Here is a 25,018-nt window from a genome sequence, read left to right on the forward strand (position 1 = left end):
GCTAGCACAAAGGTCTGAGAGAAGTTGTCGAGAAGCATCCGAAATGGTAGGATTGACAAGGGAAACATCACAGCCGTTTGTAGTAATACGTGCCAGTGCTCCATTGAGGTAGACCAAGACCAGAAGCTCTTCTGTGTCAGAAATGGTCGTCGTTGGTGTCGAGCAGTATGTCAGACCCAACTTGCCTAGTGAGAGTCTGGGAGCTGATCTACTTAGAGCCCATCTCCGACGTGATCATTACAGAAAGAGCCTTTGAAAGTGTATAACTGGTTGTGTAACCTTGCTGTACTGACCTGTATATTGCTGGCAATTAAAGATTCAGACTGAGCTTTGTGTTTGTTAGTTACTGACATCAGGAGACAACTACCAGAGCTGGGTATTGTGCATAGCTTGGGTATTAGGGAGTTGGTGAATCAGTCTTCATCTAAAGACAACCCACAAGGGAAATCTTGATAACTTCGGTAGCGGGTCCTATATATTCCCATACGCTCACTCTAGCAAGTCTTAGTCAAGGGCCTCAGAATACTGCAATCCCATATCATCCCTTTAACAACCAAAAAAACCTCACTTGTCTTTGAGCATGTATTTCTGTTTGAAACTAAATTCTGTGTGGGCAAATTCTTCTTTGAAGTCTTGCTCATGCATGTTTACCAGTACTCAAACAGGGGTGCAGCACAGTGACAATGTTTAATCCATTTAAGCATCATTAAAAGCTCTTTAATTTCAATGTGTATTTCAAAATAAAATGGAGAATTGATTAGATATTGGAATAAATAGCAGGAATGTTCTCAAGGACTGTCTGATAGAAATTGACCATATACATACATAAAAATAAGTATTAAAATGTCAGAAATAGAAATGGATGTATAGATTTATGTCAGATTATTATTTTGTCTAGGTCATTCTAAAACATTAATGTGATGTTCAGATGCCATTGATTTAAAGGTTTTCTTTGGTTATCATTACCGGTAGTAATTTGATTTTAGGTGTTATGAATATAGCTAGAGTTAAATTGGTTATGTTCATCTTATATTGTGTGCAATTTGATCTGAAGCAATTTGATCTGCTAATATATTGCTGATATTAGTTAAAGATATGTTATAGCACTTATATGAAATCTGTACCAGTTGTACAGAAACAAGTACAATCATACCATGGACCAGGAACCGGGCATGATGTCATTGCAGCCATCTTGGAATTGTGGAATCATATCAGAAATCAAAGTATGTATATCGATGCACCTTTGTTGATCGCACTTGAATTGGTGGAGCCTTAGGCCTTTTTCGAAGACCGTAGCCCCATAAGAAGACAAACAACAATATGATGAGTAGTGCTCGAGACCCAGAAGTCCCAGATCCTGTTTTGAAAATTTATTTTATAATTAACATTTGACTATATAGTAACATTGTGGATGTTCAAATAGGATAGTGAGCAAAATTTAAATCAAATCTTCTGAGCCATTGCTGAGATGTACACGTTTGAACTTTTTCAATTTTTTTACGTAATTAAGTCAGTGCTTGGATTTTTGATTATTATTTAGGCCCAAGGGTATTTGGTGTTAAAATAAACATCATTGAATTCAGTTGGCCATGGACAGGATGATCAGCTTCCATGTGGCAGCCTAAAATAAAGTCATAAATATTTCTATAACTGACACCAAAATGAATCCAATTTTAAATGTCTCTTCCAATAAAATTGACCCCCAAACCAAACATTTTTGGGGGTTTACAGAACCATCAACACCTGCTGAAAGAGATGGCAGAGTTTCTTTAAATTGTGAATTTCTATATTCCACAATTTAGACAAAAACAGATTTCATTCATATAACCAGAAGGAGCCATTGTTTCAAATGAGTGGATTTTTATCTTAGATTGACAGAAGCAACTAAAGGAAATTAGAATCTTATCATGGAATTGTTTTATGTAATTCATCATTTAAATATAAAATCGATAACAGATATTTTGATATTTCATACTGAAATACATTCATTAATTTAAAAGGATTTTTTGTACTTGACAAGAAAATTGATGAATCCATAAAATTGTGGGCCATGTGCAGTCAAGTCAGACTTATAAATAGCAGCTTTCAACAGACGGGCTAACAAGAATGTGCGCCAATTCGCTCAGATAGGATAAAATTTAAAAAAAAAGGTTCCTTCAGTATATGCCACCAATATAGGCACTGGTATGCAACTAAAAAACACATGACATTTGGAGGCACTGGTATGACATTTGGAATTTGGAATTTAAAGGATACAAGTCCCCGAAGGGACACCATAGATAAAAGTAAGTTTAAGTAAACTGATGATATGTCCAAACAGTGATGAAGTGGCCTAGTTACTCAAAATGTTAAGCCATTTGAAAGAGGTCACCATATTTGATTAACTGGGTGATGTTTCTCTTTAAGAGATATCGTCTAGTCACCAAAGTCCCTGTGATATACACATGGTTGAATTTGGTGACTTCCGGCCAACTAAAAGTTCAAAAAAGGATCACTGAGCTTCAGATAGTCGTACAAGACTAGGAAACAGGATTGAAAGAACATTGCACACATTATTAATTTATTTTTCACAGACTTGCCACTCAGTCTTATTCCTTTTATTGCTATTAGAGGCATTAAAGATACATTATGGGAGATTAGATAAGGAGCTGGCAGTTCTTACTATAATAGTTAAAAACTAGATAATGTAAAGGGAATTTGCTGAAAATTTCAGTCAAATTGATCCACTCTGAATTTCGACCTAGCCTTGATCATCATTACTATAGTCGGTATGATAAAAACATAGTCTCGATTATCCATTTCATGATTAAATCATGAATGAAAGTTGAGCAGCAAATGGGATCCTAATCCAGTAAATATCGCAGGCTAGCGTCGACATCGAGAGTTGATTATGGTCTGGATAAGTTAATTAATGTCTATTAATAATTTAGATAACATTTCAGGCCTAAAGAAAGACCTGCAATAGGCAGATTTATCTCTTGCATAATGTAGGTTTAATATGTATTTAACATGTATTTAATGTAGAAATAGCATTGTTTTAAAGATAGTTTTTGTACCTGACAAACCTTGGAAAATTAATCAGTCTAGATAGGAAATGAATGTTGTATTGAGGAGTGTTTAGTGTCACTTTAAAGAAAAGTGGCTTGTCTCAAGTGTGATAAGAATCAGTTAATCAGTTTGATTTATTAAGTCTTAGGACTTCCTCTACTGATGTTGGCTTTTGAACAGGCATTAAGAGCATGACAGCCTCATGTTTGTTGTGTGGATTTTGTCTTCTGAAAATATTTTTCTTAGCAGGGAGTTATGTGACATTTTATTGTTTCACTAGATTAATTTAGGAAAGATTGGGTTGAAGAGTTGAGGAAGTTTGTTTTATAGGCCCACTCCTATGACTATGTTGTTAAATCAATTTTAACCTCTACTCAACACTCATCAGGTCATTTTGAGCTTTAGTTTAATTAATTCGTTTGTCCATAGGAGTCTTTATGAGAGGGGGGACATTAGTACATACATTCTGTATTTCAGAAACTTATGTGGGGTCACGGTGGCTAAGTGGGTAATACGCTGGCTCGCTAGTCTGGAGGTCGGGTGTTCGATCCCTGCATTGGCCGAGAGAGTTCATCCAGATTTTCCGGCATATGGTTCCCCCTTGTCAGTGATGCTGACAAGGACAGCTGTCTAGTTGTTCGGATGATACGAAAAACCAAGGTCCCATGTACACATTGGCATGCACCTAAAAGATCCCTTGATATTTGGAATTCGATGTAAGAGTAGGCCTTAGTGCCGCTGTCTGGGCAAAATTTCCCTCATAGCACACTGCATGGCATTTGCCCATCTTCATTAGCCTAGGTTGGAGCAGAACAGTAGGACGTTAAATTTCATTTCATTTCTGAAACTTCTGTACAAATACATACACACAAGTACATACACACATGACTGGAACATAAACAAAATAGTACCCGATGATCCTTAGTTGTATGACCTAATGAGACAGTCTAGTATAATTTACAATCTATAAAAATTAATAATTAATTGCTAAGGTCTACAACTGATATAAACTTTAACCTCAAGACAGTAATAAACCTAATGCTATATAAAGTAAAAAATTACATAGCCTAATTGGTAATAAGTTATTGTGGTTGTGAAGAGATGTTTCTGTCAGAATTGAAACCCTCGGCCCCAGGCATGGAATCCATACACTTCAACAGAAGAAATTAATTCCCTAAAACCATATCTCAGTAGGAAGTATATCGTTGGTAAGGATTCAAAAGGTTGTTTCTAACATATTTACGAAATTCACTTTTTTTTACGTCTTCCGAATTTATTCAAATGAAAATGTACCATGTTAGTCCCAAAATGACTTGGTTCAAATTGAGTTGACTGTCAAGCCATCTTTCTCTCTCTCTCCGATGTGACAATATCTTAAAAATCAATATCTCTGTATAAAAATTACTGCAAAATTGCAACATTTGTGGTATTTTTTAAAATATTGCCTTATATTAAACTCATGTTAAAAGAACGGAAGTTGTTATTACGGATGGCGGTTGAACATCCGTATCTTGTGGATTGTGACATAATCAATATTCCTTGAATCGATTCTTAAGATTTTTTTCTTGTCATCAAATTTGTGATGAAAAAACGCTCACTATTGATTTCCGTCCTAATTAGTGCTTAACGAGCTCATTTCATCCGATTACATAGTTAAAGGACGCTATTTTAAAGGAAACAAACATTAAGTGTTTTTGTATTTTATTGGACTTGAGCTAATTTACGACATGCTTTTATATCCCCAAAGATGTTTTTGGTTGAAAGATTTATTTTACAATGCCCCGATTGTATTTAATGTTTAATATCAAGGAGCATTACTGGCAACATCCTCAGGATTTATTTATCAAAAGATTTTTCTTAAAAAATTATCTAACTATATGTCACAGGATGGTCGAGGTGTGACCGTACTGGGGAATAAACCAGACTAAGAATTTGGTTTTAACAAAACAAAAAGTCTTTCGTAGTATACGCACTGGGAAATCATGTACTAAAGATGCCCATCGGCAATACCACCTATGGACGATACCATTCATTGATGACTACTATTTATAGATGATTACCATTCATCGGCGACCATATAACCAGTTGAGGATACCATTCATCGGCGCCTACCATTCATCAGCACCTACCATTCAAAGATGGCTACCATTCATAGATGATACCATTCATAGATGATGCCATTCACTGGCAACCATATCACCAAACCACGAAAACCATTCATCGGCAATAAAAGTAGCGGTTCAACTCAAGACACCAAAGTTAATAAAGTAACTTCACTCACCCAAGTACCCGGTGGCAGTATCGAGTTCTCCAGTCCGACTGTCTTAATCCATCTCCCAAACGAGCCAGATTGTAAGACTTGTATACTATCTGTGTGCATGTGTATGTAGATAGTTTAGGTGAGCTACAATGTATTACAGGTAGATAGTTTGAGCGAGTCACGCTGCAGAGTTTGGGAGATCGACAATCGTTACTAATAAAATATGCCTGATCCTTTGGTCTCTTGATACTATATTTCAATTGTAATTGGTTTTTGTGTTATTTTATTGGACCAGGGATACTTTACAATGTGCTCAACACAAGCTTTCTGGGATAACAAACGAATTATGATTGATTAACAGATGTTTAATCAATCAGTTATCATTACTATTCAAAGTATGAATGAAAACTGAAACTAAATACAGATGGAACATAAATGCAAGCAAGCTATTTGATTGTGCAGTAGACTTGGGATAAAAAGACACAAAAACTATGTAGCCTGTAGATTTATCAAAACATTGTAAGAAGTATAGACTGTATATTTGTTAGGAAAACCATACTATTTCTAAATTCATCAAGACAGTCTACAAATATTATACGTAGCCGCCTTTATGGATGGAGTTCATTTGCAAGAATGGATGAGCTCTGGCACATGCTAAGATAGCAATGACATACTCATTTATTATTGGTATTCATCACAAATATCATTTTAGTGGCTAAATATATGATAAGCGGGTCAAACAAACGACCTAAATATGCTGAATTCATCTGTGAATTCAAGATGTGCCTCAATTGCATGAAATAGCAGAAGTCGCATTCTGTTGTTCTAATTAAAAAAAAACCAATCCAACTTTTACGATTCTCTCTTTTTTTGTAGAGTAAAATAATCGATAGATTATTTACATTACGTGTCAGGAAGAAACCGAGCGGGAAATGCCTTTTTGCTCAACTCGAAATCCCATGATTAAGTTCAAATTTTATTTTTTTCTACAGTTCGTATTGAATTACTGATTCTGTTGACATTAAAGACTTTCAGGACACATGATGTAGTGGCAGTAACATATAATGCCTTATGTTGGCTGTCAGCACATTAAATGCTATAATAGAGGCTTTTATTGTCTATGAGACGGGAAAGTAGGATTCTGCAGTTCTATATATAATCTGGGTAATGAGAATTCAGCTTGGTTGTTTCAATATAAATTAGTACAATCATTGGTATCGGAGAAATAGTTTGGATTTCACAAGGTGAATTAAGTTTTAAAGGTAACCTTGGTGGGTGGAATTGTCAGGTAAAAATGACTGTTGTGACAGAAGCTTTCTTCAATAATTCTAACAATTCAATTTGCTTTGGTGTTGCTTTACCCAGGCCATCATGTGAATAAATTCCTGTAGAGTCACAAAAAGCTCTCCTGAAATTGGATAAAGGGTAAATCGCTCTCCTGAGAAAGCTCTCCTGAATCTCTTGAGGAGAGCTTTTTTAGCATTTGTGATAAGAACGGGGATTTTAATCCATTTTGAAACCAACCGATCAGAATTGGGTCAAATGAGGTCCCGGTAGGAAAAATATAACCAGACTTCAAAAAAAAAAATTGGGGGTAATTTGTTATGGGGAATGTCATATTCTGAATAGGCTGATATATGACTTGAACAAGTTAGTATTATTCCTGAATAAATTACTGTCTTTTTTTATTCGATGGATAAACGGATATCATCTGTCGATCGAAATTAGGAGTTTTCTACTAAGGCCAGTATCAGAAAATGCAGTAGCCAAAATAAACTGATACGACACCATGGCATTTCTTCATATTTAAAACACAAATTATTGTTTTTGTCTATCACGTAACTTACAAAGTTTTTATTCATTCATGGATGATAGACAAGCGGCATAATGATCACGTGCGGCAACCATAATTAAAATTGCTTTACATAAAATAAAATTCCATACGACTGTGCCATAGCTTTAAATAATATGCAAAATATTTTTTTTAAAAAAATAACTCCCTGTCAGCATGTGTATAAAATAGAAAAGAATAAAACTAAAACGCTACATAAAACTGAATCTAACATTGCTGGTTTATTTACCTATTTTTAACCGATGCATGTCACTGTTATCGGAAAGCATTAGATATCATGATGGAAAAATGTATTAAACTAAGGTCAGTGAAACCATAAAATGTATTATCCAATTATTTTTTTAATATCTACCTGGAATTCGTATCGATTGAGCGTACAACCCATGCCACATGGCTTATTTTTACAAAGGAAACATACTGGACCTGTTATGAATAACCAGCAAACTTGTTTTGATTTTTTTACTGAATTATCAAATTACCGTTAAATGTGCTAATTACTCGGATTATGAACCAGATGGCCGATTCTCACTAAGGTATGACTGTTATTGTAGCCGACAAGCAAGTTGATTGTCGATATTGACAGTATTTTTCGTTACCGGTATATTTTTCCTGATTATTTTCTTTGACTTTGAGGGGAGTCAATTTAGACATTGAGGCGAGTTATAAAAAGCGCACCTCGACTGACATCCAGGCATGTCCAGGAGAGCGATCACTTTATTTCTAAACATATCCCATCTTTTTTAGTGCGGTTGTTGAAAAAAAGTATGACGTTTAACCCCATTTTATTTTTAAACATACAAGCTGAAAAAAATTTTAAATTCAAGATCACAGTTTTCAGTGGATCACGAAACAAGGGTTCTGGATAAGTAACATAACCCTAACTCAGAATTCTTGTTCGATGAATTTTCTGTATGGAAATGACCTTCCTAAACGGACTGGCAACTACCACAAATAGCCTGAAAATATAGACAATAGCTCCCAATTTTTTAATTGAGTAACCAAATAAACATCACCAGTCGATACCAACGTAATTTAAACGTAGCAATGACCTGAAGTATTCTATTACTCACTAGTGGAAAGCAACAAAAAAAATATAAAACAGGAAAGTCCTCATGTGCACACATCTGAGTTCTAGCCAGGTTTATCCAGGCACAAGGTAAATGCATGACCTTGCATGTAACTTGACCTTCTATAAGATCTAGTAATTTACGTGGCGCCTTAGAGTAAAAAACATGACTCCGCAAGGCAGCCAAGGTAAATTGATTCAAATGGATCGTATTTAAAATGCCATCTGAAAATGGCAGTAAAGTTGCGAGAAAAAAAACCTCTTGGAATCAGGAATAAAATGAAACATTAACAGGAATCAATATGGCGGCTAGGAATAGTCTTTCAATAGCTTTTTGTGATTGTTTGTTTAGCTTTGAGAGAAGTTTGTAAAGAGAAAATGGAGTCGACTGGTTAAATAGAGTCCTTTCTCCAGTTTGTCTAAAAAAAAAAAAAACATCTTTATACAGCAGCATTAGTTGGCTTCCTTCTCACAGATAACATTATCTTTAAAGTTACAGACACAGTAATTGAATTTTCAAAAGAAGTGTGTATCTGCACGTTTATTTCTTGCATTAATAATAGACTAAGCGACTTTGTGTTTTGGGGAGAAAATATTGCTGTTTCAGATCAAAGGATATTTCACGCCATAGTAGAATCTGCTAGGGTGGAATTCCAGCATGGGAAGAACCAGGACACGAACGTGTGCCTGTTTGTTAAGAGGGAGAGAAATGGAGTTTAACATCCACTCAACACAAAGTAGGTTATTTTAGGACTAACAGGACTAACATACGGTTCAATTTTATTTCAATAGTTCTCTTGCGCATAGGGATCTTTAGCTGTGGGAGAAACTGGAGGACCTTGAAAAACCCTACTCCTAATCACATACAAGCAGTTCCTGGGGCATGGTGAGTCACGTGGGCCCATTGGGAGGCCATGGGAGAAGTGCGAAAAGTTTCAATGCTTGCATTGTCAGGAAAAGAGGCCAGGAAGACATCCCCTGAGTTTTCCAGAGCCACAAAGAAACTCTGGGGATGATTCCCTGGAGCTTCCTCGAAATATTTGTTTTGGGAACAGGGTTAGGCGTCGGGAACAGGTTTCCCGGTGTCCCAGGGGAGCTCCTAGGGCATCGCTAGCCTTGTGGACCCCATCGGGAGGCCATGGGAGAACTGCGAAAAGTCTCAATGCTTGCATTGTCAGGAAAAAAAACTGGGGAGGCATCCCTGGACCTTTCCAAATCCACAAGGAAACTCTGGGGATGATTCCCTGGAGCTTCCTCGAAATATTTGTTTTGGGAACAGGGTTAGGCGTCGGGAACAGGTTTCCCTGTGTCCCAGGGGAGCTCCTAGGACATCGCTAGCCTTGTGGACCCCATCGGGAGGCCATGGGAGAACTGCGAAAAGTCTCAATGCTTGCATTGTCAGAAAAAAAAACTGGGGGGGCATCCCTGGACCTTTCCAGTTCCACAAGGAAACTCTGGGGATGATTCCCTGGAGCTTCTACGAAATATTTGTTTCCCCGGGGACCTTTGAGGATATTTAAATCGGGATGCCTTGTCGAGCGGGAAAAAGTATTTTGCTGAAATTTCCCCGTCTGGAAAACATTGGAAAAATTTTGAATACAAGCTTTGAAATTTTTCACAGTTATCCCAAGGCCTCTCGATGGTTCCATATGGCTCACGACAACCCCAAAGTTTCCCCCAGATATCACCGAAGCATCAGCGGTGTCTTGCTGACTTATCAGGGGACCTTTGAGGATTTTTGAATCGGAGATGCTTCAGGAAAAATATATTTCGCTGAAGTTTCACTGCTCCAGGGAAGCATCTCCAGAGCTTCCTTGTGGATCTTGAGAGCTGTTGGGATGCCTCCCCAGCCAGTTTTCCCCACAAAACGTCGGGAACACAACGGAAAAAATTTCAGTGCAAGTTTGAAATTTTTCGCAATTCTCTTGCGGCCTCCTGATGGTTCCACATAGCTCACTACAACCCCAAGCTTCCCCTGCATACTGGGTAATCTGTTTCCAGCACCTCCTGGGGATCATCATTTTCCATTGGTAGTATATTGCCGATGCAAAAAATGCCCAGTAGGACCTAGGCATAAGTGCCGCCGATATGCCACCACGCAAGAGACTGAGATCTCCCGACATGAATATTCACCGATGATGTTGATTATCAGCCAAGGTACCCTGGAGCTTTCCCGATTATTGGGAGCCATCCCTGATGATTCACAGCAATTGGCATTCCCAGAAATTTTGTGACCATAAGCGAAGTATCAGTATACATTCACTGGACCACCCTGGATGCTTAATAAGTTCTATTTCTCATTTCGTGAAATATAGTTAGTGATCTGCCATTTTCCAAATTGTACAAAAGAACTCAATATGAAAGACTGGGTTTTGTTATTAACAGTTTGTTTAACTTAAACCATGTATTTCATACAAGTAGTATGTCAAATAAACATACATAATAGGTAAACTTGTCTTGTTATGAAAGTCTTTTTAACATTTAGATTGATGAATTGTCGTTAAGAGATTTGATATCAATGTGTCATAAACAAATGTTCCATAAATGGGAATTTCGTTTCAAGTAAATATCTTGAAAATGTAAGTTAGTATCTTAAAAATTTAAGTTAGTGTCTTGGAAATTCAAGCTAGGCCTATTATCTTGAAAATTCAAGATAGTATCTTGAAAATTCAAAGTAGTATCTTGGAAATAGTTAATATCAAGTAGTATCTAGAAAATTCAAGTTAGTAGTTTAAAAGTTTAGGTTAATATCTTAAAAGGTTAAGTTTAATATCTTAAAAGGTTAAGTTAGTATCTTAAAAGTTTAAGTTAATATCTTAAAAGTTTAAGTTTGTTAAAAGTTAATATCAGAGTTTATGTTAATATCTTTAAAGTTTAAGTTAATATCTTAAAAAATTTAAGTTCTTAAAAGGTGAAGTTAATAACTTAAAAATTAAGTTAAAATCTGAAATGTTTAAGTTAGAGATGCCTTCCCATGTACAAACTGTATCATGTATTGTATTCCGGAGGAAGTGCCCCAAGATGTAAAAAGCTATTTCAGAAGCCATGTTTGTTACGTTATTTGATTGAGGGAGGGTCCATTTCAGAATGTATTTGTCGTTACTTACTGTTCATTTACTGTACACATTGAAGCCTAAGTAAATTCTTTGATTATCCTCTGCCAAATTATTTTTCCGCCGTTTGATTGATGGGTCTGTTATATGTTCAAACCACTTAATTATTCGATTAAGAAATAATAACTGATTCCTTAGTCAATCTGGCAGACAATAAGCCGTCAGGCTGACAGTAAGTAATACCCTGATATCTTTGCCCAGTGCCTGCCCCATCCAGTATTTTTCTAGTAAGATTGGGTGTCTCTACTTCCCATATATAACAAATTTGCCATACATTTATTGGAAATAACTACCCTATAAATACTTTCGTGAGAATGTATCTTTAGTATCTTAAAAGTTTAAGTTAATATCTTCAAAGATTAAGTTAAAGTTAAAATTTTAAAAAGTTAGTAGTGTAAAAGCTCAAGTAATCTTAAACGGTTTTATTTCAAGATATTAGCTTGACTTTTCAAGATATTAGCTTGACTTTTCAAGATATCAACTTGACTTTTCAAATGTCAACTTGACTTTTCAAGATGTCAACTTGACTTTTCAAGAATAATTAGTTTCATCTAACTCTTCACCTTCAATCAAAGGGCGATCCTCACATGCAAAATGTTTCTTACAAGTTAGTGCCTTGGAAATTCATTGTCATATCTTGAAGATTCACATTAGTGTCTTTAAAAGTAATTAACATCTTGTAAATAATTAAATGAGGATCCATTTTGGGATTATCATTTACTGTAATATTGCAACAAACAAGTATTATACACTTATAATGTCCTCGGATGTGAGTGTGTTTTTACTTGGTTGTTAGTGTTCACCATACACAAAGTCCCCATTTGTCGGTATTAAAACATAATGTGCGTCCTCGGTTGGTCAAATTAATAAATAACTGTTCTATCACGGTATTGCACCGCACATCAATTATAAACGGTTGTAGTTATTTAAAGATTAAAGACCACAATGAGTGTCAAGTCCTTGAATGTTTACATACAATCTGTAAGACCTCAGTCAGATTGGTTTGGAAAATTAAAAGTTTTAAGTGGCTGATTCAATAAAAAATGTTCTTTCAGTGGCTTTCAGTGGGCTGCTCCTGTGGTTAAAGGGTGCCTGTTCTCGTATATAGAGTGTTGAACCCACTCAATTTATATGATTGACATACACTTGTTACGTCCTCGAATGTGAGTGTGTATGTACTCGATTGTTGGTGTTCACCATACACAAAGTCCCCATTTGTCGGTATTAAAACATAATATGCTCCTCGTTTGATCACATTAATAAATAAACCACTGTTCTGCCGTGATATTGTGCCATACATCAATAAACAGTTATATTGTATTTTTTCCCATGTGTGGTCAAAGGGGGGGACAAAAACGTATTTATTTACAGGATAAAGACCACAATATGTATCAAGTCCACAGTATGATATAGTATAGAGCAAATGACCTTGGTCGGTCGTATTTCCCCAAATATTTGCAAACTCCTGTGTTTCTGCATTTTTGTGTGTGTGTGTGTGTATGAGACTGCAATTACTCCTAGGGTGTTTGGCCTTGGTCACTTTTTAAAATCTTGTGGATCCGCCCTAGAGGCTAAAGTTGATTTCCAAATGATTTGAAATCACAGTGTTTATGTTCAGGTGACAAGAAACCTATTGATGTGCAACAATATCCGATAATTCATGTGAATAAATGTCTAAATAATAGTTTATATAAGACCTACAACAGGCAGATTTAGCTTTTACATAATGCATCTTTAATGAACTAATCATTTCATGACATTTACATCTGCCATCATTTCATCATTAATATCTATACTCATAAACTTTCTTATATAATCAAAGGGAGAAATTTTATTGAAAATATTCCTTGAACTAGAACAATGGAAAGTTTAGTGCGTCATATTCTCGCGGAAATCAATATTTCAGTTTTCTATGTGCACATACATTCTTTGCCAGTGTTCATTTAACAAAATAATAGTTTTTATTCATAACAATCAAATAACTGTGCTTGGATTATTTGCTGTGTTTTGTTTATCGGAAGCAGCACGCATCTGTAGGTTTGGATAATTTGCAATTATTGAACCTATATTCCCATGGAAAAAACAAGAAATGTTTGCAAAAAATGGCAATTTTCACTCGTTTCCCTTGGAAATGAAATATATTTTTGTATATGGGGAACAATTGATAGAATTTATTTTAAATATATTACATGAAATAAAAGAAAACAACCTTTTAAATTTGTCATACTTCTATTGCATGATGATTTGCAGTTAATTAAAGCTATATTCCCTAGGAAATTAAGTTCAGATTTGTAGTTGTTCATATATGGAGAGCACATGCAGGTTTGGGATATTTTATTAGAAAATGAAAGACAATTATTTATAGATAACATACATGTATCTATCGTATCAGATTTTATGTGATATTTCCTAGGAAAATGAAATACGTTTCTGCTTTTATTGGTTTTCTATCAAGTTGTATAATTTCCTTGTTTGAACAGTTTTCACTGTTCAACTTATGTGTCGGTCAACATTGGTTTTAGTAGAACTGCCCAAAACATTAATAGACTTAACATTATTTATTTATCAAACAAAAAATTAATTACAGAGGAGATCTTAACAAAACATGACAGGGGAATTTAAATAATTTAAATGATAAGCGTTGTTATAGATCCTCAAAACTTGTCAGCAGGTACCCAGTGAGCCATTAACTTTCATTGTATATGATGGCATATGCATGTAGGGCTTATTTTGGTGGTTTAAGCAGAGAACTAGTGAATTACTAAAAATGGACATGTCCTTTAATTCCCAGTTCTGGAAAAGTAAAATAGTTGCTCGAGATAATTACTTGGTTTATGTAGATATTGAAACTGTACCGAAACAAAATAGGTTTGTATCTGCTGTAGTAATTCATGGTCGATAAAATTCAATTATCCTAAAAGTCAAATTAACGGTCTTGATAATAGTTGTTCGGAGTAGACTAGGACATTTATTCTCATTATTTCTAGTTTAATTGGACCAACTATCATTTTACTAGAGAGATGATTATATACACAGAATATCACTCTGCACTATATTTGTTTTAATTTAGACAAAAGTACATACATAAACTGAAGGACATTTTACTTCACATCTAGTAACAATGACCATATTATATACAGAATATTATATTCAGGTACAAATATATTTTAAAGTGAGGGTGGATGGGAGGGGGGCTCCATGGCGACAGCGCCCCCATCCCCTCCTCACAGGTCCAGTCGTAAAAATAAAAAGCTCAGTATATTACATATTATGCGCATGCCGCGTGATCAATTCCCTTGTGTCATCATTCTTCCACCCCGCTGTGGTCTTATACTATCTCATTACTATCATATTCACGGTTATAGTGAACCACTATAAGCAATATGATCTATGTCGACATTCATTGTGGGGCTGGATTGTGGATGGTGCCCGAGATTTCAACTATTCACAGCTTCTAGATCCTCTACTGTGGTCTGACATGGTACACTCATGATATAACAATTTACAATCATGGCCTGACATGGTACAACATGATATAACAAGTAACAATCATGGTCTGACATGGTACAACATGATATAACAAGTAACAATCATGGCCTGACATGGTACAACATGATATAACAAGTAACAATCATGGTCTAACATGGTACAACATGATATAACAAGTAACAATCATGGCCTGACATGGTACAGCATGATATAACAAGTAACAACCTTGACCTGACATGTTACAACATGATATAACGATTTACAATCATGATGCAATCTTGATATGACATGGAAGAATGTTGACATCACATGGTACAATCATGATATAACAAGGTACAATCATGGCCTGGCATGGTACAATCATGATCTTTCATGTTACAACCATGAGTTTGCATGGTGAAATCATAGTATTACATTTACAATCATGGCATTAAATATATAATGTGACCATGTGATATTGTGATTGTAAAATTAGGATAAATCATGATATGGCTTACAGATTGCCCATTCAAGGTAGAACATGGTGCAATCACAGAGTAATAACCCCATTACTTCATATCAAAATCATGACAGACATTGTACAATCATTGTCTTGCATGATACAATCATTGTCTGGCATGATACAATCATTGTCTAGCATGGTAGGCCTTCTATCATTGTATGACAAGAATCAATCAAGAACTAACATGAAAATAATCGCAGTCTTCCCTCAAAAAAAATATCAGTCTGCATTTGTAAGTAATGGAACTATGATACAATTAATTATGTTGAAATAAGTTTGGTATTTTTTTTCAGTAGGTGATGAACCATATGAACCTGATGCTCGTGTGGTAACTAATGGCAACACACCAACACAACCAATTTCTAGTACAAGTACGTATATTAATATAATTAATTAACATAATAAATACAAAGAAATCATTCATTGTGATATATCAGCTGGAGTTCGTAAAAAATTTACAGATCTTTTAAACACTAGTTTGTTTCCTTTTAGATCATTTCAAAATATAATCTCTGTTGTGCTGATGGCTCAATTATTTGAAATACCCTTGATGGTATATGGCGCAATATGATTCACAAGAGTGAAGGGAGGGGATGAAGGCTTCATTGTTATCTATTTCTTAAAACCTAAAATATTAACCAGATCGCCTGAAATTCGATTCTGGTATTAGTGGAGAAAGTTCTCCGGAATTTTCTGGCGTGATTTCCTGTTCTCAGTGCTTCAGGACAGAGGGTCTGACGAGGAACAATGTCTAGTCGTTCTGATGCGATAAAAAACTAAGATCTTGTGTACACATTTTCATGCTTGTAAAACAAAATTGACATTTGGAATTTAAAATAGGCGGTAACACCGATTTCTTTGCAAAATTTCCCTCATAGCATACTGCATGTTGTAAGCAGGGGCGGATTGGGCCATCAGGCCGGTCGGACAAAATAAAAAAATAATTTTGTCCAATTTGTCTAAAAAACCTTTTTCTGCTGAAGATTATATGGGGGGGGGGCCGTATTGGACTGGCCATGGAGCGATGATAATCATGTTGTATGTGACCGGTGGCTTTAACGGGCCGCCACTCATCACTGTAGTCTGGAATGTGCTAGTATAATAGACTTTCTGGGCCGGGTGTGGGCCGGAATTCGGAATGGTCAAAATGTTCTCAACTAGTCCCATTTTTTAACCAGTTAAATTCTCTTGACTCTTGACGATACAATGATAATACGTTAATTAATAATATGACGATATGATAATTTCACAGGTTGATGGTTGTAAATTACTTGCAGGTCAGGCTGTTGGTCCAAATTAATCGATTATAATCAGTTATGCCACCAAATCGCATATTTGGGGCTCATTTTTCAAAATTTTCTCAGGGGAGAGCCCCAGGACCCCCCGTCCAGGCTCCGCGGAGGGGCTGCTCCGACACGGGAGCCTGGGCCGGGACCGGCCCCAATCGGCCCCTGGTTTTAAGCCCTTCTTCATTAGCCCAATTGCTGCAGAAAAGCATGATGTTAAACCCCATTTCATTTCATTTATACTGTAGACTCAAATTGGGGAATGTTTTTTCTTTTGTAAATTGTTAGTTAACTATGTTACGTTAATTAATGAAGAAGATTATTATGGTTAAAAGATATTACTGTCTAGACATAGATATTCTTAACATAGTTATAACCGCTTGACATTTATTTATCTTTAGCTGATTTATTTCCATGTTTCTAGTTTTTAATCTGTTCGTGTTTGTTGTGTTTTGTTGTTCAGCCATTTGCTCTACAGTTACAGTATAGACTGGAATGGGGCTTTGGAGTTTTTATATGTATAAATAAGTGTTGAAGGATAATTTTACCCCGACAGTGGTATTTCTGCCTTATTCAATTTCTGTCCAGTACATACATAACAATGTAAACGGATGACCTTTGTTTTTCTTTTGTCCCATCCAAATGACTAGGCAGCTTTTCTTGTTAAGTATATTGTGCTAAAATTCAGGTCATCAATCAATGCATTATTATGTTGAAAGATCTCCTGTATAGAATACCCTGTAGGCTATGAAGACCACTTGGGGGGATTCAGTCACAGTTTCTGCTTGAAAAGACTTCTTCCCGCCATCCTGTCAATGAAAACATGTTAAAGCGGCATTATGATAGATTAGATGAAGAGCTGACAGTTCTCGCTATAATAGCAAAGAAATAGATAATGAAAAGGGAATATGTTGAAAATTTCACTCAAATTTCTGTACTCTGAGCTGAGAAATCCTCATTTGAATAACATTGTAGTCTCGATAACAAAGTCTTGATTATCCATTTTTACCATTCATCACCAATGGCCATTAAACCACAGGTCAAATCTGTTTAAATCGGACCCATCAGATGGCATCAAGAGTTGATTAAATGTTTAATTAATAGTTTATATAACATTTAATGCCTAAAGAAAGACCTGCAATAGACAGATTTAGCTCTTGCATAATGTATGTTAAAGTTAATTGGATGAAAAAATAAGATTTACCCTGAGCATGTAATAAAAACCTAGTTAATTCAACAGAAGACCTGTCCTGGAAAATTCACCTCCCACCTCATAGAATGGTAAAACAAAAAACTGTATGCATGTGTAAAAATGTATTATATAAAGTGCTGATGACACATTAAATTCTATTCCATTCCAACCAGTTGAAAAAGCATATGGTTAGTATAATATCTATTAGTCTTTATCCGACTAACTATTAGGACACTATGCTTTAGATCAGGGCTCAAGTTTCAGTCATATTTAGAAGTCTTGACTGACTGGCAGTGAAATTATAATAATAATAATGTGCATATTTATAATGCGCTATATCCACAAACTAAGTTTATGCTCAAAGCGCGACACAATTACTATCCCGGTCTCTAGGATACAGGTAAAGCCTGATTACCTCCCTTTGACCTGGAGAACTTACCTGTCAATCAATTTACATGCCATGAAATTAAAATTTCAAAAACTGTACATTTTATTAAGACACGATAAATACAGATTGACACTTAAAAAATATATATTAAAATTGAGAGTATGCTAAAATCTTTTGGAAAAAAACATCTTGTTAATTCAATATAAACATAATAAGTAAAAAACTGACCGACTGGCAAAATTTTAAAGTAAAAGCCCTGCTTTGGATGTACCCATTGTCTGCACTAATTGTTGACATTTTGAAAGTGCCACTCCGCGGAAATGGTTACACCCATTTCAGTTTTATTTAAGTAGGCCTATTGATTAATTATCAAAAAACAAAACTTGTATGTTTAAAACCTGTTGTAGTGGGAAGTCAGGAATGTTTTACAATATTCGCTTTTTTGCTTTTTCAGAATAATTATTTTTTCTAAATCTTTTATCTGATTGACATATTATTAGGCCAACAAAAACATATGTTATATCAAAATGTATATATGTAACAAAAATGATGTGTGTAATGATTTTTCATCAAACAAACAAAATAGGATTTACACCAAATTGATTGTTTTATGTGTTTAAAAAGTCAGTTTCTCATAGTCACAATCAATAAACAGATACCTTGAGAACAGGTCCAGTTCACGGATGGATTGGATGATGGATTCTGAATTTACTTGAGATTCACTCTTCATTATGGTTCACTCTTCATTTGCCTCACCTGCGATTCACTCTTCATTTGGCTCACCTAATATTCACTCTTATTTGGCTCACCTGAGATTCACTCTTAGTTGGCTCACCTGTAATAATGTTGAGTCCTGTATGTTTTCTGTGTATATTAGTAGTTGCTTATAGATTTAGTTATTTGTTTCATATAGATGTTACAAACAGTACATCAACTGGTGTGGAACCACTCGTTCAAGATAATAACTGGTGAGATTTTTTTGTTTTTTGTTTGTGCCCTTGTATCTCTGTTTTTAGATTAGTCTCTATGTGGTTAGGAGTAGATTTCAATGCCACCATATGTCAAGAAGAGAAAACTGTGAGTCATAATTGGTAGTGCATGTTAAAGATGACCTTGCAGTTGAAATCCAAAGTATAGTGAAATAGTAAAAAGCTGCTGTGCTCGAAACGATTTCTGAACGTACATAACCATAAACAATAAAAAAAATGACCATATTTAGACTAAAAATGAGCACAATATCCCCGAGTCCAGGACCATACCCCCTGTGCAATAACTTGTTGCATTTATTGATAACTTCTACCCCAGAACCACGTGGAAGGTATGTTGGTTATTCAGATTTATTCCAATGAAGTTGATGACATCTCTGGCCCAGTGAGTATGATGCAGGCTCACCAATCAGGAGATTCCAGGTTCTCTTGCAGTGTTGCTGGTGTAAGTTCAGACAAAATTTCCCTCATAGCACACTGCATATTTCGTATGTTTGTCTTCATTTGTTCAGTTGGTGCAACAGAGTAAGATGTTAGACCTAATTTCATTTACATCACTGGAGAGTAACATCCCACCTGCACTTGATCTCACTCTTGAGAAGCTGGTGATGATTTCCCACAAAAGGATATTGTGATTTAATTATAATCTTTTGTTTCAGAGATGATGGTAGATCTTAGTTTGAAAGTAAATATGTGAAACACAATTTTAACAAGGTATTTATTTAAAAAATAGAAAGGTTTTTTACTTGAATTTTATAAACTCTGCCCAGTATGTTCTACTACATGTGAAGAGCATTTCCAGAATGCAGTAGCTCCATTCAGACCTTCTCTTTTCAAGATGAATTTATATTGTTTATTGTCCATCGATTTGTACATTTAAATGTCCAACCTACAGGTCGAATGTGTTTTGATAAAAATATTTCATGTTTCATTATTCCTAAGGAGTTGTGTCTTATGATTACTATAGATATATATATTGAATTTTGTAACTTTCCATGGAACCAAAGTTTGGTATACAAGGGCATGAGATATTGATGACTGATTATGGATGATTTTGGGCTTACTATGTAATATGAATCTATCATATGCCATTAGAAATATATGCTTAAAGAAATATCTTTAAAAGGCATAAATAATATTGGTCTTTGTAATCCACATGTAAGAAACTGTAATGTTCTGTCAGAAACTATCTTTTTATTTTTAGATCATGTTAATTTTAAAGATCCAACACCTTCTTCTGGTAAAGTAACAACGCCTTTCTGATGTCATGCATTCCACAAATGATCACCATATTCTGCTATACCACCATCTAGACTACCAGAAACAGTTCCACAAAACAATATATAACAGGAATTAATAGGAACAACAGATGTCTTCATTGCTGAAAAAATATATGTGTAAGATTGTGCATGGTGTAGTTCAGAAAATAATTGTGTAGGTCAGAAAAGAAAAGTCATATCTCTACTCTCAGCATTTTCATGTATTCAAAAGATATCTGATGTCTAAAATAATGCTGTGTTCACTTGGAATTAATTAAAGCAAATTATGTTGAGATGAAAATTTGTGTTCACGGTGACAGGATTAGTGTTTGTGTAGTAGACAAAATGGTACAGCAAACATGTTTAAGAAATTGTGTTACATTGGGTTTTTACCCAAACCTTCAGCTCACAATTGTACTTTTTTACCCAAAGCAAATTGCCCAAAATATCAGTGTTCAAAGATACACCAAGTGGATTAGTGACTCAAAAAGTTAACTTCAGATGTGAATCACAATGCAAACAAACAACCATAAACATGAAACTAAATTTAGATTGGTGTAATTTAATTTTTTTTAAACTTATCGCATTGCATTAATACCAAACAAATGCAAAAATAATGGAAATCAAACTGCAAGTAAAAGTTATGGTGAAAATTCTGAAGTACTTGTATACATTAGGTATTAGATACATTGCCTTATTTTTTATCCTAAAATTCCAATTAGATAAAGTAGTATATTGTGATTATAATGTTAACTTACAATAACATTTTGATGTTTTCTGTGGTGAACCCAGAATAATTTGTATACGGCCAGTGTAAAAATGAAGTCAACATAAGTATGCTTTAAACCCCACAAAAAAGAAAAGCAAATTTAAAAGAAGATCTGAAAATGTTATCAAAGTGAACCCATAGCAGTACTGCTACTAGCTAGTTGTGGTCTGCTTCCACCTGGGGTAATATCACAGAATAGACGAGAATGAATTAAATACTCTATTAGACAGTAGTGGATAGCATTCTATTGTATAAGTGGAAACACCAATTGACCACTTATAGTGGAACTTGTTACTTTTTTCTTTATTGTGTAAAACACAGTTTGACTCACTGATTCCTAGGGTTTGGCCATGCTAAATCTGCTGTATGTGCTTCAAATGTTTTCTAGTCAATGAATTCCCAGCAAAAAAATGTGCATTTTAGAATATTTTTATTTATGATCAATGGGGCTCTTTTATCAGTGATTGTTGACTACTTGAGATATTTACTGGCCAGACAAAGTAAAATGGCTATAAATTATTTTGGTAGATTCCAGCATTACCCTTTCAGTGTCATGGGATCAACAGCTTTTTGTTTTTTTATCCCTACTGTATCAAGTGTTGAAAATTTCTGTCATTTAAATCATTCAGATGGCCCATTGATAGCCAATTAAGAATGGAGATATTTTGATGTGTGTTTATCTTGTTTTTAGAAATTGAAATACATGTTCTGATTCAAGACATCGCTTTTCGCTTTAATTATCTGCTGAAGTTTTAGTCAAAGCCTAAACATCAAAATGGCTTAATACAACGAATACAGATGATGATGTATGAATTGAACTAAATTTGACATAATTGTGAGAAATATTAAAAAAAATGTTATATTAATATATTAGTACAACAAACTTCTCAATAACTAAAATGGTCTATCTTATTTTTATACTTGATCTATAAACAACCTCTCAAACTTGACAGCTAGATAGTCCGTGATATTGTCAAACATGCCTTGTATTCCCGGTCATGACATCAAAACATGTCTGGTACTACAAGGTTTAAATAAACCATACTATGCATGAGTCTTTTACTAAAAATACATTTTCTGATGATTCTGAATAAAAACTCTTTGGAATGAAACGATGTGCCAAAAATTGTCTGCCTAATAAAATGTTGAATTAAGAGCCTTACTGAAAAAGACCCTGTAAATATATTTGATGCCAGAGAACCTATTGGCAATCTCTGTCATCAACCATTAATCATATTAGATTTTGATACACCCACATTGAAGTATTGTCGTATGTCGGTCCGTCAGCCATGATTGCTTAAGGATGCTCTAAAGGCTAAAGATTTCCAATAATTACTGTTATAGTTATGGGGTTATGACCCTTGATGACTGTGAAAAATCTTGTGGATGCTCTCTATATTCTGAAGTTTTCCTTTAATTGACATGAAATTTATGCACAGGGTTGATTTTCATGTTGATTTTCAATAATTTCTGATAATTGCCACAGGAGTTAAGGCCCTTGATCACTTTGGTAAACTGTGTAGACAATCTGCAGGCTAAAATTATCGTCTGATGAAAACGTTGTTTATGTTCATATCATGAGACAAAGAATATGATCGCCATGATTTCGCGAGATGAAAAATTCTATTATTTTCAATGATTTCCAATAGTTCCATGATTGATTTTAAATTTATATTCAGCATTTCTGTAAATGCCAATTAATTTTTTTACAGCCACATTTTCATGTGGACGGATATTGTCGTGGCTCCCATCCCATCAACCATTCACATTTTGTTTGAGGACGAAACTTGGAATATAGGTCTACCTCCCAAAGATCTTGGTTCTTTTCGATATTGGCTTGTATCGGAGTGTAACTTCATTGATTATGGCCCAGTTGTACGAAAAATCACGTTTTTAGCTTGTGGACACTCTAGACCTCAAAATTTTCATCCGATTTTGATGAAACTTGAAATGCGTTTTTATAACCCAAAGATCTTGGTTCCTCTGGTATTCGCGCAAAACGGATTGTAATTTCCTGAATTATGGCCCCTGATTGTTCGAAAAATCGCGTTTTTAACTCGTCGTCCCTCTAGAAGTCACAATTTGTATTTAATTTGAAAAAGGTTTATATATGTCACTGTTACACCATAATGAAAGTTGAGTTAAAATTTTGTAAAAATCGTAACAAAACTGCCTGACAAAATGGCCACCCCTTGTACGCAAATAGTGTAATATGGTATATCAAGGCTGTTGACCCTCTGGATTTCACAATTTTTATCCGATGTTTATATTACAAAGATCTCAGTTCCTTTAGATATACCATTACTTCCTGGATCATTGCCCTTGATTGTACGAAAAATCGTATTTTTAGATTTTGGGCCCTCTAGAGGTCACAATTGTTATCCGATTTTAAAAACCATTTAAATATATCACTGTTACACCATAATGTTGGTTGAGTTTGACTTTTGTAAATATCAGATCGAAAATGCCGGACAAAATGGCCACTCCTTGTACGCAGATAGTGTAAAAGTATGTAATATAAGGTTGTGGACCCTCTAGAGGTCACAAATTTGATCCGATTTTGATGAAACTGAAAATGCATGTTTATACCCCGAAGACCTAGATTTCTGTTCATATTCATGCATATCGGACCGTAACTTACTGAATTATGGCCCCTGATTTACAGAAAATCGCTTCTTTTTTTTAGCTTGTTCTGTGTCTATCACTTGCAAAATGTGTGCGTGTCTTGTATGGCAACCGCTTGTCAACAATTTCGAACAATCAGCTAAGGTATCATCTTATCTATGGCATATGTTTTGTTTACATTAGATGCTTATCTAATTCAATAATTTCTGGCAATTACTTAATTGCAGCACTTGATATTGTAAGTTTTTATGTGGTTTATGGACTGCTCAAACAACTTAGCTGCTGTGGTATGTTGTGTTGCCTGGCAACCCCTTTTTGAAAACAGTTCTTCCATCACTTAAATTTTATGTTTTAATTAGAAAATGTCATTGTTATCTTGTTGATTATATGTGAGGGAATAGATCAGAGGAGTAAAAACTCATGCATTCTAGGGGATACCTATGGAAAATATGGGCTATGGTAAGCAATCTTATTAAAGTGGCACCCAGGACACCTTAAATACCTTAGGTATGCCACTCAAAATGGTAAAATAGCAATGAATGAAACATTTTGAAGTATAGAATTATCAAAACGTTGAAGGGGAAATACCTGTGCTTTAGATCAAAATAGAATTTAATGGATTGAGGTGATGTTTCAATTTGTGATGAGACAAGCCCTAAAAGATTAAATTTGTATTTCTGAGTTGAAGTACACTACCAGTTCAAGGTTTAATCAGATCAAGACTTTGATTTTTTTCATCTCAATATAAATCGGTTTAAAATTATGAAATAAATATGATTGATGTAGATTGTGTCGAATAGTTTCAGATCCCTTTGTTTATGTTCCCTGTAGTGGTGTCTTACTAGTATTCATGAAATATTTTAAGAATACTGACTTCTCATTAGCTGACATGTAAAATATTTGCAAGATTTTTTATCTCCCACCAATGAACATGCAGTTTCCCAAAATATTTTAGAGAAACCCCATATTATTAATTTATTAATTTATTAATTATCATAATCATGTTGTTAAATCATATATATATGTATTTGTCATTTTTGAGGTCAAATGCTATTTTTTTTATTATTGCTTATCTAATGCTCATTGTACAGTTTAAAAAGTGTCTTGTTTCAATGAACAACATTTCTATTTTTTACCAGCTGATAATATAGTCATGAAATACCCAAACAAGTGACTTGGGTCA

At 34.8% G+C, this 25,018-nt stretch overlaps 1 long non-coding RNA gene across 1 annotated transcript in view; it reads left to right on the forward strand.

The window, feature by feature from the left end:
• Positions 1-22,804, forward strand: part of LOC126823508 (uncharacterized) — a 66,446-nt gene extending 43,642 nt beyond the window's left edge. The window contains exons 2-5 of the long non-coding RNA XR_007681192.2: positions 15,624-15,701; positions 19,110-19,164; positions 19,842-19,896; positions 20,405-22,804. This is a non-coding gene — a long non-coding RNA (uncharacterized LOC126823508). The remainder of the gene's footprint in view (positions 1-15,623; positions 15,702-19,109; positions 19,165-19,841; positions 19,897-20,404) is intronic.
• Positions 22,805-25,018: the final 2,214 nt, after the last annotated feature.

Source organism: Patella vulgata, chromosome 1, assembly GCF_932274485.2.
Source record: "Patella vulgata chromosome 1, xgPatVulg1.2, whole genome shotgun sequence".
In the NCBI taxonomy this organism is placed as follows: Eukaryota; Metazoa; Mollusca; class Gastropoda; family Patellidae; genus Patella; species Patella vulgata.